Source organism: Oryx dammah, unplaced genomic scaffold, assembly GCF_014754425.2.
Source record: "Oryx dammah isolate SB20612 unplaced genomic scaffold, SCBI_Odam_1.1 HiC_scaffold_2, whole genome shotgun sequence".
Lineage (NCBI taxonomy): Eukaryota > Metazoa > Chordata > Mammalia > Artiodactyla > Bovidae > Oryx > Oryx dammah.
The window spans coordinates 42,869,782-42,886,635 of record NW_024070186.1 but is presented as its reverse complement, the minus strand read 5'-3'; positions in this window follow the sequence as shown (position 1 = coordinate 42,886,635).

Genomic DNA, 16,854 nt, shown 5'->3' with positions numbered 1-16,854 from the left:
AAGGCTTTCTTATCTCTCCTTGCTATTCTTTGGAACTCTGCATTCAAATGGGTATATCTTTCCTTTTCTCCTTTCCTTTCACTTCCCTTCTTTTCACAGCTATTTGTAAGGCCTCCTCAGACAGCCATTTTGCCTTTCTTGCATTTCTTTTTCTTGGGGATGGTCTTGATTCCTGTCTCCTGTACAATGTCATGAACCTCCATCTATAGTTCATCAGGCACTCTATAAGATCTAATCCCTTGAATCTGTTTGTCACTACCACTGGATTTGATTTAGGTCATACCTGGATGGTCTAGTGGTATTCTCCACTTTCTTCAATTTCAGTCTGAATTTGGCAATAAAGAATTCATGACCTGAGCCACAAGATCACGGGGATCTCAAGCTCCTGTTCTTGTTTTTGCGGACTGTATAGAGCTTCTCCATTTTGGCTGCAAAGAATATAATCAATCTGATTTCAGTGTTGACCCTCAGGAGATGTCCATGTGTAGAGTCTTCTCTTGTGTTGTTGGAAGAGGGTGTTTACTATGACCAGTGTGTGCTCTTGGCAGAATTCTATTAGTCTTTGCCCTGCTTCATTCTGTACTCCAAGGCCAAATTTGCCTGTTACTCCAGGTGTTTCTTGACTTCCTACTTTTGCATTCCAGTCCCCTATAATGAAAAGGACATCTTTTTTGGGTGTTAGTTCTAGAATGTCTTGTAGGTCTTCATATAACTGTTCAACTTCAGCTTCTTCTGCAATACTCTTTGGGCATAGACTTGGATTACTGTGATATTGAATGGTTTGCCTTGGAAACAAACAGAGATCATTCTGTCATTTTTGAATTGCATTCAAGTCCTGTATTTTGGACTCTTTTGTTGACTATGATGGCTACTCCATTTCTTCTAAGGGATTCCTGCCCACAGTAGTAGAGATAATGGTCATCTGAGTTAAATTGTATATTTTCACCCTACTTATTTAACTTATATGCAAAGTACATCATGAGAAACGCTGGGCTGGAGGAAGCACAAGCTGGAATCAAGATTGCCAGGAGAAATATCAATAACCTCAGATATGCAGATGATACCACCCTTATGGAAGAAAGTGAAGAAGAACTAAAGAGCCTCTTGATGAAAGTAAAAGAGGAGAGTGGAAAAGTTTGCTTAAAGCTTAACATTCAGAAATAAGATCATGGCATCCAGTCCCATAACTTCATGGCAAATAGATGGGAAAATAGTGAAAACAGTGGCTGACTGTATTTTTCTGGGCTCCAAAATCACTGCAGATGGTGACTGCAGCCATGAAATTAAAAGACCCTTACTCCTTGGAAGGGAAGTTGTGACCAACCTAGACAGCAGAGACATTACTTTGCCAACAAAGTCTGTCTAGTCAAGGCTGTGGTTTTTCCAGTGGTCATGTATGGAAGTGAGAGTTGGACTGTGAAGAGAGTTGGACTGTGAAGAGAGTTGGACTGTGAAGAAAGCTGAGCACTGAAGAATTGATGCTTTTGAACTGTGGTGTTGGAGAAGACTCTTGCGAGTCCCTTGGACTCCAAGGAGATCCAACCAGTCCATCCTAAAGGAGATCAGTCCTGGGTGTTCATTGAAAGGACTGATGTTGAAGGTGAAACTCCAGTACTTTGGCCACCTGGTACGAAGAACTCACACATTTGAAAATACCCTGATGAGGGAAACATTGAAGGTGAGAGGAGAAGGGGACGATAGAGGATGAGATGTTTCGATGGCATCACCGACTTCATGGACATGAGTTTGAGTAAGGAGTTGAACACGACTGAGTGACTGAACCTAACTTGATGGAAAATTGCCCTTCATAGTATCAATAAAAATATTTTTAATTAATAATCAACATAAGGTATGAAAGTTTATATAAACTATGAAAATTTCTGTGAAACATAAAAAGGTTTTAAATAAATAGAAAAAATACTGTGTTTTTGCTTGGAAAGACTGATACTTATTTTATTCTCTTCAAATTGATAGTGATATCTAATGTAATAGGGTAAGACTGTAGAGAACTTGAGCAAATGACACTGAAGTTTATTTTTAAAACTGGGTAATTTTATAAAAATTAAAAGATGAGTTATTCTATCATATATTTAAAATGTACTTTTAAACTACAAATAACATAATGACATGGAACTCATGAATGAAAATAAAGAACTATAATTAAAAAGCCATATATGAAACAGTCAAAAGTTTTGGAAGCTAGAATAAGAATTGAGTTTATTGAATGTGGTATTTCACAAAGTAGAAAACTATCCAATTAACTATACTGAAACAAGTTACCATTTAGGAAAAGTTAAAGTGAAGTAATGCTCAAAATTCTCCAAGCCAGGCTTCAGCAATACGTGAACGGTGAACTTCCTGATGTTCAAGCTGGTTTTAGAAAAGGCAGAGGAACCAGAGATCAAATTGCCAACATCTGCTGGATCATGGAAAAAGCAAGAGAGTTCCAGAAAAACATCTATTTCTGCTTTATTGACTATGCCAAAGCCTTTGACTGTGTGGATCACAATAAACTGTGGAAAATCCTGAAAGAGATGGGAATACCAGACCACCTGACCTGCCTCTTGAGAAATCTGTATGCAGGTCAGGAAGCAACAGTTAGAGCTGGACATGGATCAACAGACTGGTTCCAAATAGGAAAAGGAGTACGTCAAGGCTGTATATTGTCACCCTGCTTATTTAACTTCTATGCAGAGTACATCATGAGAAACACTGGACTGGAAGAAACACAAGCTGGAATCAAGATTGCCAGGAAAAATATCAATAACCTCAGATATGCAGATGACACCACCCTCATGGCAGAAAGTGAAGAGGAGCTAAAAAGCCTCTTGATGAAAGTAAAAGAGGAGAGCAAAAAAGTTGGCTTAAAACTCAACATTCAGAAAACGAAGATCATGGCATCCGGTCCCATCACTTCATGGGAAATAGATGGGGGAACAGTAGTAACAGTGTCAGACTTTATTTTTCTGGGCTCCAAAATCACTGCAGATGGTGACTGCAGCCATGAAATTAAAAGACACTTACTCCTTGGAAGAAAAGTTATGATGAACCTAGATAGTATATTCAAAAGCAGAGACATTACTTTGCCGACTAAGGTCCATCTAGTCAAGGATATGGTTTTTCCTGTGGTCATGTATGGATGTGAGAGTTGGACTGTGAAGAAGGCTGAGCGCCAAAGAACTGATGCTTTTGAACTGTGGTGTTGGAGAAGACTCTTGAGAGTCCCTTGGACTGCAAGGAGATCAGCCCTGGGATTTCTTTGGAAGGAATGATGCTAAAGCTGAAACTCCAGTACTTTGGACACCTCATGCAAAGAGTTGACTCATTGGAACAGACTTTGATGCTGGGTGGGATTGGGGGCAGGAGAAGTGGACGACCGAGGATGAGATGGCTGGATGGCATCACCGACTCGATGGACGTGAGTCTGAGTGAACTCCAGGAGTTGGTGATGAACAGGGAGGCCTGGCGTGCTGTGATTCATGGGGTTGCAAAGAGTCAGACACGACTGAGTGACTAAACTGAACTGAACTGAAAGTAATCAAAACTAATCCCAGTTAGAGCAAAAATTTTTAAATTAAAAACATAGATTAATCTTTAACAACTTATAAACTTTCTCTAGGTCAAAATCATGAAAAAAAGCTAAAAGAAATAGGCACTTTAGGAAAAAACATTTGCAACAAACATACCATGCTATTAATCATCTTAACATTCAGCAAGTCTCAGGTAAACCATTCTAAACTGTGTCCAACATTCCAATAGAAAAATAGCCCAGGAACTTGGATAGGCAATTTTCAAAAGAAATAACACACATGGTGAAAACCATGAAAACCTGAGGTGATCGTTGCTGTCTTTGCATGCCTGCACATTTTCACTGTGGAGTTGCATCCTCCACCTCATGTGATTCTGGTGGGACCAGCAACAGTGAACAATGTACTCCTGACCACAGCGAGTATCATGTGACCTCTGCTACTCTAACCAGACTCTTCCCCAGGAATTGTTACCCTAAATAGAAGCGTGAAAGGAGGCAAGTAATTGATGCTAAATCATTTGAAGGCATCACCACAGAAGAGATGGTTCACAGTTACATGCTACTTTTCCATCTCACAGTCCATGAGTTACTCAGTGTCCTTCCAGTTAACTCCCTTCTTTCCTTACTTAAAGTATACATAATCTGTTTCTTTAGATCAAAAAATTCTTAGTGAAACAAATTGTTGTGTCTCACTCATGATCAAAGAAATATAAAATAAAACAACTATCACCTTTTGTCCAAGTATTTAATAAATATCAAAACAAATGGTAATAGGTAAAAGGTTTTATGGGTGGAAAAAAACTATAAAAAGATTACAGATACATTTATTTTTTTCTTGATATTTTATGATTTTAAAAAATTGGATGATAAGAATATTAGGTGGAAAAAGAGAGAATTCAGTTTCTAACCTCACTTCTCAGACAGAACACTCTTTTCAGCATTAATTTTACTAAGCTAACAGGCTTCCCTGGTGGCTCAGGGGTAAAGAATTCACCCGATAACGCAGGAGACACAGGTTCAATCCCTAGGTCAGGAAGATCCCCTAGAGTAGGAAATGTCAACCCACTCCAGTATTCCTGCCTGGGAAAATCCCATGGACAGAGGAGCCTGGTGGGCTACAGTCCTTGGGGTCACAAAATAACAACAGCATAATACTAATATTTTTTAAAGCCTGACAAAGATAATGTATTAGGTCCCCACAGGGAAGAGATGTAAGTAAAGTTTAGGTAATTTGAGAAGATTTACAAAAATGTAAGTGGAGTTCAGGGGAATCAACAGGCAATTGTGTAGGACCTTGGATTAGCAACAGCTAGACCCATTACTTTCTGGGCCTGAAATGGCAGTACAGGGAAGGTCACAGAAATGTGAGAACAGCTGTTTGGATCTGTGGCCTTCAATAAAGTTTTGTCACTTTCCCTCAAATACTAAGGAAATGGCAACCCACTCCAGTATTCTTGCCTGGAGTATCCTATAGACAGAGGAGCCTGGTGGGCTATAGTCCATGAAGTTCCAAAGAGTCCAACAAGACTAAGCATAGCACAGCTCAGATACTAAACTGCTTTGGAAAACAAAGAGGAATATAAGGTGCCAAACTTAGATGAGATGGACTGAGGGTTGTTTAGAAAACTTAAAACATGAAATTAAATGTATTCATCATTAAAATTAGTTCACCATTTCTAAGAGGGCATTATTTTCTGAAACCTGTATATATAATTATATTTTTATTTTTATATATTACATATAAATTTTTTTCAAGTAAAAGATATGTAAAGTTTAGAAGATGTGTTTGAGGGGAGAAAAGTATAAGCAAAGCCCAAGAACAATTCTGATTCTAATTTTGTGTTCTGGACAAAAATTATTATAAGGCATACATTGTTGTTTCTTTATGTAAGTATGTATGTATGTATTTGGCTGCACCGGGTCTTAATTGTAGCTTGCAGGAGCTTTAGTTGCAGCATGTGAATTCTTGGTTGCGGCATGTAGGATCTAGTTTCCTGACCAGGAATTGAACCTGGGTCCTCTGGATTGGGAGCTCAGAGTCTTAGCCACTGGACCCCCAGGGAAGTCCCCATAAGTATTGTGTAATAGAGTTTCAGCCTCCCAGTTTCTCAATCAATAAAGGCTAACAAGAGGGTCATATCTGAGCTAGGACTGTAAGCTGAGACTCAATCAGTACATTAAAAAAGTAAGTCCAGTAGTATATTGGAGCTGACTAGTACTGGTTCATGAGAAATAACTATTAAATTTTTAGGAATTTTGCAAACTGGTTGTTAAACACAGTCTGTATTAAAGATTAAATTATATAAAATAATAGCTAAATTATGACAGGTAATATTAGAAACTCATCACTTCCTAATTATTACATTATGTTTGTCTATGATCTACACTCTTGAGGCTATTTCCAGCTAATGAATCTGTATGATAGAAATACTATATAATGGTGCTATTGATTTTCTTACCAGCTTTACATTTATTGATATCAAATTGGTAACTTTAAATCAGCTATGTGGAAATTTGCAACCTTTAAAATTAGATGGTTTTGTTTTTTAGAATCAGTTGTTAAGTGTTTACCAGCATATCAATGGAAAAAAATCAATAATGGATTGGGAAAATAAAAACATGACTATTCTAAGCAAAAAGGCCTGCATAAATAATGATGAAGAAGGCAACATAGTGGTGGAAATATCAGTAAGAATAGCATCAGTGTAGTAGTGATAGAGGGCTTCATTGATGGCTTAGATGCAAAGAATCTGCCCACAATGTGGGAGACCTGGATTGGGAAGATCTTCAGAGGAGGGCATGGCAACCCACTCCAGTATTCTTGCCTGGAGAGTCCCCACAGAGAGAGGAGCCTGGTGGCTACAGTCCGTGAGGTCTCAAAGAGTCAGAAATGACTGAAGCTACTTAGCACACACAAAGTAGTGATAGAGAAGGTAATGATAGTGGTGTTGTGATGATCGGTAGTGGTGGTAGTACTTGTAAAATAATTTTTTATTAATAGCTAAGACTCTGTTAGATGCAGAGTCTCACTTAATCCTCATAAAAACCCCACAAGGCAGATAATGATATAATCTCCATTTTTCCAATGAAGAGACTAAGACCTGGAGATGTTAAAGAACTTGCCTATGGGCTCACAGTAGCAGAGATGAGCTATAATCCTAGGGATGCCAGACCACATAGTTTAAACTCTTAATCACCACATACTGTGTCTTTGGTATGGTATACTAAAACATCCATTTTGGGGTGGGAAATGATGATAAATTGACTGGAGAGGTTAGCAGGAGTCAGAACATTAAGTATTTGCAACAAAATAATAGTAATCTTTCCAAGAGTCCATTACATGGTGAGTAATAAACGTAGAACTTAATACACTTCACCCCAGGACTCCTCACAATTAGCAGTTAACAGCCACTCTTCACTATTTTAGCAGGACATTATTGTTTTGATAAAAATGCACATATTCATTATATTGAAATACAAAATAAGAAACCTTAAAATATAAAAGATTCAACCATGAAATAATTATCATTAATATATGAACATCATTCTACACATCACTGAACACATGCATACAAATAGCAGGTGTATATATAGATAGATACAGGTGTGATTTTGTGGGATGACGTTCTTAGTCTATATTATTTTAAAATTTTTAATTCTTTTTTTATTTACTGGCTGTGCTGGGTCTTCGTTGCTGTGCAAACTTTTTTCTAGTTGCGGTGAACAGGAGCTACTCTCTAGTTGCCATGCATGGGCTTCTCACTGCTGTGGCTTCTCCTATTGCTGAACACGAGCTCCAGGGCATGCAGACTTCAGTAGCTGCCATGTGAGGGCTCAGGAGTTATGATTCCCGGGCTCTAGAGCACAGACTTGAAAGTTGTGGCACCCAGGCTTAATTGTTCCATAGCATATGGGATCTTCCCAGACCAGGGATCAAGCCTGTGTCTCCTTCATTGGTAAGGAGATTCTTTACTGCTGAGCCACTCAGAAAGCCCTCTCAGTCTTTATTCTTAATGAACTTTTAAGTTTACAATATTTCTGATTTCTTTTTAAAAAGTTACAAAGGTAGTACAGTGTTTTCATACACCTCACACCACCCAGATGGTTTCACTAGTGAATTCTACCAATCCTAAAAATTCAAGAAAGAAGTAATACCAATGGTTCGCAAACTTTTCCAGAAAATGGTAGCAGAGGAAACACTTCCTAACTCATCTGTTAAGGACAGTATTACCCTAGTAATAGAAACAAAGACTTCACAGAAAAGAAAATCTATAAACCAATATCTCTCATAAATGTAAGTGGAAAATCTTTGATAAATTCTAGCTAATTGAATCAACAATACTTGCAAATCCATGATGTATAATAAGAATTTTATACCATAACCAAATGAGATTTATTTCAAGTACGTAAGGCTGGTAAAACACTTAAAATGCAATCTGTCATATTAACAGATAAAGAAGAAAAAAATCATATGATCAAATCAGTTGACAAAGAAAAACACATTTGACAAAATTCAATGCTCAGTTCTCTAGTGAATCTGAGAAACGTCATTAATTATCAGTTTCTCTAGCTTTTTCTTATAGTAGAGACAGTGGTAACTACTTTTAAGTACTTTACATGTCAAAATGAAACTGAAAGTCTGCATTCATTTTTAAATAAAAGCATCAATTCTAACTTTAAACAAAGTTAAAAGTAAAGGAGTATATATCATGAGATATACTACTCTCTAAAATCTACTTCTAAGGTTAAGAAAAAGATAATGAAAAACATTAAAAAATTTCAGTCAATTGTTAAACTTTTTTCCTGTTTACACAGTTTGACTGAAAGATAAAATTAGTATTCTTAACATCCATTGTTCTCTAACTGTTCCTTCTAATTTTTGTCACTTATAATATTGTTTTTATAAATATATTGTTTATAATATGTCTATTCTATTTCTGTAACTATTTAGCTATCATTTTCCATAAAACAAACACAATAGGCACAGACTTTTTATCATGCCTTTTTTTCTTCTGATATCTTTATTTTGATTCATTTCTTTATCACCTGGATTTGGTATTAGTGTTAAATGGTATCTTTTGTTTGTTTTAAAGCAGGTTTCATATACTATGTTACCAGAGTTGTTTCATTTTTAAAAAAATCAAATTTAATAATTTAATAGTCATAATCTTTTTCATGGACAGTCAAAAAGCTGCTACTGCTGCTGCTAAGTCGCTTCAGTCATGTCTGACTCTGTGCAACCACATAGACGTCAGCCCACCAGGCTCCCCCATCCCTGGGATTCTCCAGGCAAGAACCCTGGAGTGGGTTGCCATTTCCTTCTTCAATGCATGAAAGTAAAAAGTGAAAGAGAACTCACTCAGTCATGTCCGGCTCTTAGCGACCCCATGGACTGCAGCCTACCAGGCTCCCCTGTCGATGGGATTTTCCAGGCAAGAGTACTGGAGTGGGGTGCCATTGCCTTCTCCAGTCACAAAAGAGATAATAACAACAACAAAAATAAAAACAATAGTGACAGAAAACTGTTTTAAGATATTATGTAGCCAAGTGAACGCCTAGTAAAAGTACTATATATAATTACATTTTTTAAGGAGGCCCTTGTGACAAAATTATAAAACTATGACAATAAAACACTGGATTTACATTTCCTTTAATCCCAAACTTCAGTCACTCAGTCGTGTCCGACTCTTTGGGACCCCATGAATCGCAGCACACCAGGCCTCCCTGTCCATCACCAACTCCCGGAGTTCCCTCAAACTCACACCCATCGAGTCGGTGATGCCATCCAGCCATCTAATCCTCTGTCGTCCCCTTCTCCTCCTGCCCCCAAACCCTCCCAGCATCAGGGTCTTTTGCAATGAGTCAACTCTTTGCATGAGGTGGCCAAAGTACTGGAGTTTCAGCTTCAGCACCACTCCCTCCAATGAACACCCAGGACTGATCTCCTTTAGGATGGACTGATTGGATCTCCTTGCAGTCCAATGGACACTCAAGAGTCTTCTCCAACACCACAGTTCAAAAGCATCAACTCTTCGGTGCTCAGCTTTCTTCACAATCCAACTCTCACATCCATACATGACCCCTGGAAAAACCATAGCCTTGACTAGACGGACCTTTGTTGGCAAAGTAGTGTCTCTGCTTTTTAATATGCTAACTAGGTTGGTCATAACTTTCCTTCCAAGGAGTAAGCGTCTTTTAATTTCATGGCTGCAATCACCATCTGCAGTGATTTTGGATCCCCAAAAAATAAAGTCTGACACTGTTTCCCCTGTTCCCCCATCTATTTCCCATGAAGTGATGGGACCAGATGCCATGATCTTCGTTATCTGAATGTTGAGCTTTCAGCCAACTTTTTCACTCTCCTCTTTCACTTTCATCAAGAGGCTTTTTAGTTCCTCTTCACTTTCTGCCATAGGGTGGTGTCATCTGCATATCTGAGGTTATTGATGTTTCTCCCGGCAATCTTGATTCCAGCTTGTGCTTCCTCCAGTCCAGCGTTTCTCATGATGTACTCTGCATATAAGTTAAATAAGCAGGGTGACAATATACAGCCTTGACGTACTCCTTTTCCTATTTGAGAATTCAGATTTTATATCTATATTATCTGTTACCCTCTACACCACTTTTATACTTATGAATGGAATAAAAGTTTACTGAAATCTTTCAGTTTTAAGGTGTTTTTCATACTTACAAATGATTGATTTTTCTTTATGTTATTTAAAAACTTTTTTTGATTCATGTATTTCTATTTTATATTTTCAGCTTTACTGGGGTATATTTGACAAATAAAATTGTAAGATATTTAAAGTGTATAACACAGTGATTTGATACATGTATTATAAAAAGATTCCCACCATCATGTAAATAAATGTTCTTCATTTAAAAAATTTTTATTTTATATTTAGGTATAGTTGATTTATAATGTTTTGTTAGTTTCAGGTGTACAGCAAAGTGGTTCAGTTATACATACACATATATACAATCACTTTTAGATTCTTTTCCCATATAGGTTTTTATAGAATATTGAATAGAATTCTCCATGCTATATGTAGGTCTTTGTTGATTATTTATTTTATTTGTTGCTGCAAATAGCATTTTTTCATTCAGTTTTATGGCTAAGTCCCGGGTGTTCTGTGGAAGGAATGATGCTGAAGCTGAAACTCCAGTACTTTGGCCACCTCCTGGGAAGAGTTGACTCATTGGAAAAAACTCTGATGCTGGGAGGGATTGGGGGCAGGAGGAGAAGGGGGCAACAGAGGATGAGATGGCTGGATGGCATCACCGACTCGATGGACATGAATCTGAGTGAACTCCAGGAGTTGGTGATGGACAAGGAGGCCTGGCGTGCTGCGATTCACGGGGTCGCAAAGAGTCGGACACGACTGAGCGACTGGACTGAACTGAACTGAATATTCCATTGTATTTATGTACCACATCTTCTTTATCCATTCATCTGTCAGTGGACGTTTAAGTTGCTTCCATATCCTACCCATTGTAAATAGTGCTGCGATGAACATTGCGTGGATATTTTTGAATTATGGTTTTCTCCAGATATATGTCCAGGTGTGGGATTGCTGGATCAAATTGTGGCTCTATTTTTAGCTTTTTAAAGGAAACTCCATACTGTTCTCCATGGTGTCTGTACCAATTTACATTCCCAACAAAAATGTGAGAGGGTTCTCTTCTCCGTGACCTCTTCAGTATTTCTTATTTGTACAATTTTTGATGATGGCTATTCTGACTGATGTGAGGTGATTCCTTACTGGAGTTTTGATTTGCATTTTTCTAGCAATTAGTGGTGCTGAGAATCTTTTCATCTGCCTTTCACCATCAGTATTCTTTGGAGAAATATCTGTTTAGGTCTTCTGCTCATTTTATTTTTATTGGGTTTTTGCTTTTTTATAATGAGACATATGTATATTTTGGAAATTAATCCCATCAGTACATCATTTGCAAATATTTTCTCCCATTTCATATGAGGTCTTTTTGTTTTGCTTAAGGTTTCCTTTGCTGTGCAAATATTTATAAGTTCAATCAGGTACCCTTTGTTTAATTCTGTTTTTATTTCCATTACTCTAGGAAGCACATTCAAAAAGATATTGCTGTGATTTATGTCAATGAGTGTTCTATGATTTCCTCTAGGAGTTTTATAGTATCCAGTGTTACATTTAGGTCTTTCTTTTGAGTTTATTTTTGTATATAGTATTAGTTCAGTTCAGTCGCAGTCAGGTCCAACTCTTTGTAACCCCGTGGACTGCAGCACACCAGGCTTCCCTGTCCGTCATCAAATCCTAGAGGTTGCTCAAACTTATGTCCATCAAGTTGGTGATGCCATCCAACCATCTCCTCCTCTGTCATCCCCTTCTCTTCCTGCCTTCAATCTTTCCCAGCCTCAGGGTCTTTTCAAATGAGTCAGCTCTTCACATCAAGTGGCCAAAATATTGGAGTTTCAACTTCAGCATCATCCTTCAAATGAATATGCAGGACTGATTTCCCTATCATTGACTGGTTTAAACTCCCCGCAGTCCAAGGACTCTGAAGAGACTTCTCCAACACCACAGTTCAAAAGCATCAATTCTTCAGAACTCAGCTTTCTTTATAGTACAACTCTCACATCCATACATGACTGCTGGAAAACCAATAGCCTTGACTAGATGGACCTTGGTCAGGAAAGTAATGTCCCTGCTTTTTTAATGCTGTCTAGGTTGGTCATAGCTTTTCTGCAAACATCTTTTAATTTCATGGCTGCAGTCACCATCCGCAGTATTTGGAGCCCAAAAAAGTAGTCTCTCACTATTTCCATTGTTTCCCCTGCCTCTTGAGAAACCTGTATACAGACAGGAAGCAAAAGTTAGAACTGGATATGGAACAACAGACTGGTTCCAAATAGGAAAAGAAGTACATCAAGGCTGTATATTGGCATCCTGCTTATTTAACTTATATGTAGAGTACTTCATGAGAAATGCTGGGCTGGAAGAAGCACAAGCTGGAATCAAGATTGCCGGGAGAAACATCAATAACCTCAGATATGCAGATGACACCACCCTATGGCAGAAAGTGAAGAAGAACTAAAGAGTCTCTTGATGAAAGTGAAAGAGGAGAGTGAAAAAGTTGGCTGAAAGCTCAACATTCAGAAAACTAAGATCATGGCATCTGGTCCAATCACTTCATGGCAAATAGATGGGGAAACAGTGGAAACAGTGTCTGAGTTTATTTTTCTGGGCTCCAAAATCACTGCAGATCGTGACTGCAGCCAGGAAATTAAAAGACGCTTAGTCCTTGGAAGGAAAGTTATGACCAACCTAGACAGCCTATTAAAAAGCAAAGACACTACTTTGCCAACAAAGGTCCGTCTAGTCAAGGCTATGGTTTTTTGAGTGGTCATGTATGGATGTGAGAGTTGGAATATAAAGAAAGTTGAGCACCAAAGAATCGATGCTTTTGAACTGTGGTGTTAGAGAAGACTCTTGAGTATCCCTTGGACTGCAAGGAGATCCAACCAGTCCATCCAACAGTCCTGGGTGTTTATTGGAAGAACTGATGTTGAAGCTGAAACTCCTATACTTTGGCCACCTGTTGCGAAGAGCTGACTCATTGGAAAAGACCCTGATGCTGGGAAAGATTGAGGGCAGGAGGAGAAAGGGACGACAGAGGATGAGATGGTTGGATGGCATCATTGACTCAAGGGACATGGGTTTGGGTGAACTCTGGCTTAAAGCTCAACATTCAGAAAATGAAGATCCTGGCATCCGGTCCCATCACTTCATGGGAAATAGATGGGGAAACAGTGGAAACAGTTTCAGACTTTATTTTTCTGGGCTCCAAAATCACTCCAGATGGTGACTGCAGCCATGAAATTAAAAGACGCTTACTCCTTGGAAGGAAAGTTATGACCAACCTAGTTAGCATATTCAAAAGCAGAGACATTACTTTGCCAACAAAGGTCCGTCTAGTCAAGGCTATGGTTTTTCCTGTGGTCATATATGGATGTGAGAGTTGGACTGTGAAGAAGGCTGAATGCCAAAGAATTGATGCTTTTGAACTGTGGTGTTGGAGAAGGCTTGAGAGTCCCTTGGACTGCAAGGAGATCCAAGCAGTCCATTCTGAAGATCAGCCCTGGGGTTTCTTTGGAAGGAATGATGCTAAAACTGAAACTCCAGTATTTTGGCCACCTCATGCGAAGAGTTGACTCATTGGAAAAGACTCTGATGCTGGGAGGGATTGGGGGCAGGAGGAGAAAGGGATGACTGAGGATGAGATGGCTGGATGGCATCACGGACTCGATGGACATGAGTCTGAGTGAACTCCGGGAGATGGTGATGAACAGGGAGGCCTGGCGTGCTGCGATTCATGGGGTTGCAAAGAGTCGGACACGACTGAGCAACTGAACTGAACTGGGAGTTGGTGATGGACAGGAAGGCCTGGCATGCTGCGGTTCATGGGGTCACAAAAAATTGGACATGATTGAGCAACTGAATTGAACTGAACTGATGGGATCAGACGCCATGATCTAGTTTTCTGAATGTTGAGCTTTAAGCCAAGCTTTTCACTCTCCTCTTTCACTTTCATCAAGAAGCTCTTTAGTTCTTCGCTTTCTGCCATAAGGGTGGTGTCATCTGCATATATGAGATTATTGATATTCCTCCCAGAAATCTTGATTCTAGTTTGTGCTTCATCCAGCTAGCATTTTGCATGATATATCTACATAGAAGTTAAATAAGCCGGGTGACAATATACAGCCTTGATGTACTCCTTTTCCAATTTTGAACCTGTCTATTGGTCCATGTCCGGTTCTAACTGTTGCTTGATGACCTGTATACAGATTTCTCAGGAGGCAGGTCAGGTGGTATGGTATTCCCATCTCTTTCAGAATTTTCCACAGTTTGTTGTGATCCACACAGTCAAAGGCTTTGGCATAGTCAATTAAGCAGAAGTAGATGTCTTTCCAGAACACTCTTGCTTTTTTGATGATCCAATGGATGTTGGCAACTTGATCTCTGGTTCCTCTGCCTTTTCGAAATCCAGCTTGAACGTCTGGAAGTTCACGGTTCACTTATTGTTGAAGCCTGGCTTGGAGCATTTTGAGCATTACTTTGCTAGCACATGAGATGAGTGCAATTGTGTGGTAGTTTGAATATTCTTTGGCATTACTTTTCTTTGTGATTGGAATGAAAACTGACCTTTTCCAGTCCTGTGGCCACTGCTGAGTTTTCAAAATTTGCTGGCATATTAGTGCAGTACTTTCACAACATCATCATTTAGGATTTGAAATAGCTCTACTGGAATTCCATCCTCTCCACTAGTTCTATTTGTAGTGATGCTTCCTAAGGCCCACTTGAATTCATATTCCAGGATGTCTGGCTCTGGGTGAGTGATCACACTATCATGGTTATCTGGGTCATGATCTTTTTTGTAGATTTCTTCTGTGTATTCTTGCTACCTCTTCTTAGCAGCTTCTTCTTCTGTTTGGTCCATACCATTTCTGTCTTTTGTCATGCCCATCTTTGCATGAAATGTTCCCTTGGTATCTCTTATATTCTTGAAGAGCTCTCTATTCTTTCCCATTCTATTGTTTTCCTCTGTTTCTTTGCATTGGTCACTGAGGAAGGCTTTGTTATCTCTCCTTGCTATTCTTTGGAACTCTGCATTCAAATGGGTATATCTTTCATTTTCTCCTTTGCCTTTTGCTTCTCTTCTTTTCTCAGCTATTTGTAAGGCTTCCTCAGACAACCATTTTGCCTTTTTGCATTTCTTTTTCTTGGGGATGATCTTGATCCCTGCCTCCTGTACACTGTCACAAAACTCCATCCATAGTTCTTCAAACACTCTGTCTATCAGATCTAATCCCTTGAATCTATTTGTCATGTCCACTGTTTAATCATAAGGGATTTGATTTAGGTCATACCTGGATGGTCTAGCGGTTTTCCCTACTTTCTTCAATTTAAGTCTAAATTTGTCAATAAGGAGCTCATGATTTGAGCCACAGTCACCGTCCAGTGTTGTTTTCGCTACCTGTGTAGAGCTTCTCTATCTCTGGCTGCAAAGAATTTAATCAATCTGATTTTGGTATTGACCATCTGGTGATGTCCAGGTATAGAGTCTTCTCTTCTGCTGTTGAAGAGGGTGTTTGCTGTGACCAGTGCATTCTCTTGGCAAAATTCTGTTACATATTAGAGAATCTCTACTTCCATTCTTTTATAGGTAGCTTTTCAGTTTTCCCATCACCACTTACTAAAGGTATTGTTTTTTCTTCATTGTATCTTCTTGCCTCTTTTGTCATAGATTAATTGATCGTAAGAGCCTGGGTTTATTTCTGGGCTTTCTTTCCTGTTCCATTGATCTCTGTGTCTGTTTGAGTGCCATCACCATGCTCTGTTGATTACTGTAGCTGTGTATATAGTCTGAAGTTAGCCTGATTCCTCCAGCTGTGTTCTTCTTTCTTTTGTCTATTCAGGGTGTTTTGTGCTTTCGTACAAATCTTGACATTGTTTAGTTCTGTGAAAATGCTATGGTAATTTGATAGGTATTGGATTAAATCTGTGATTGCCTTGAGTAGTGTGGCCTTTTAAAAGATACTGAGTCTTCCAATCCAAGAATGTGATATCTTTCCAGTTGTTTGTACTGTATTCAATACAACTTAATTCATCAGCATCTTATAGTTTTCAGCATATAGGTCTTTTGCCATCTTAGGTAGGTTTTTTCCTAGGTATTTTATTCTTTGTGATGGTAAATGAGATTGTTCCCTGTGTGTTCTCCTCATTTATGTAAAGAAGATAAGAGGTTTAAACAAAAAATCTTTTGAGAAACGCAGAATTTTTATGTTGCTATAGATTACATTTTGTTATTAATTTTTAAAAATCTTTAGTATGTGATATCTTCTCTTCTATCAAGTTAGTGTAATTTTGCAACCTCAGACCTCTGGAAAAACAGAGTCTGTGAATTAAATAAATAAAATTTATCCTTGCCATCGTGCTGCTAAGTCACTTCCATTGTGTCCAACTCTGTGCAACCCCATAAGCAGCAGCCCACCAGGCTCTGCCATCCCTGGGATTCTCCAGGCAAGAACACTGGAGTGGGTTGCCGTTTCCTTCTCCAGTGCATGAAAGTGAAAAGTGAAAGTGAAGTCTCTCAGTCATGTCCAACTCTTCGCAACCCCGTGGACTGCAGCCTACCAGGCTCCTCTGTCCATGGGACTTTCTAGGCAAAAGTACTGGAGTGGGCTGCCATTATGAGACCAACAATAAAAATAGCTTTAAAAACCCCACAGAGTCCAAGATTGTAAACTTCATGAAAATGAGGATTTTTGTTTCATACCTGATGCACGC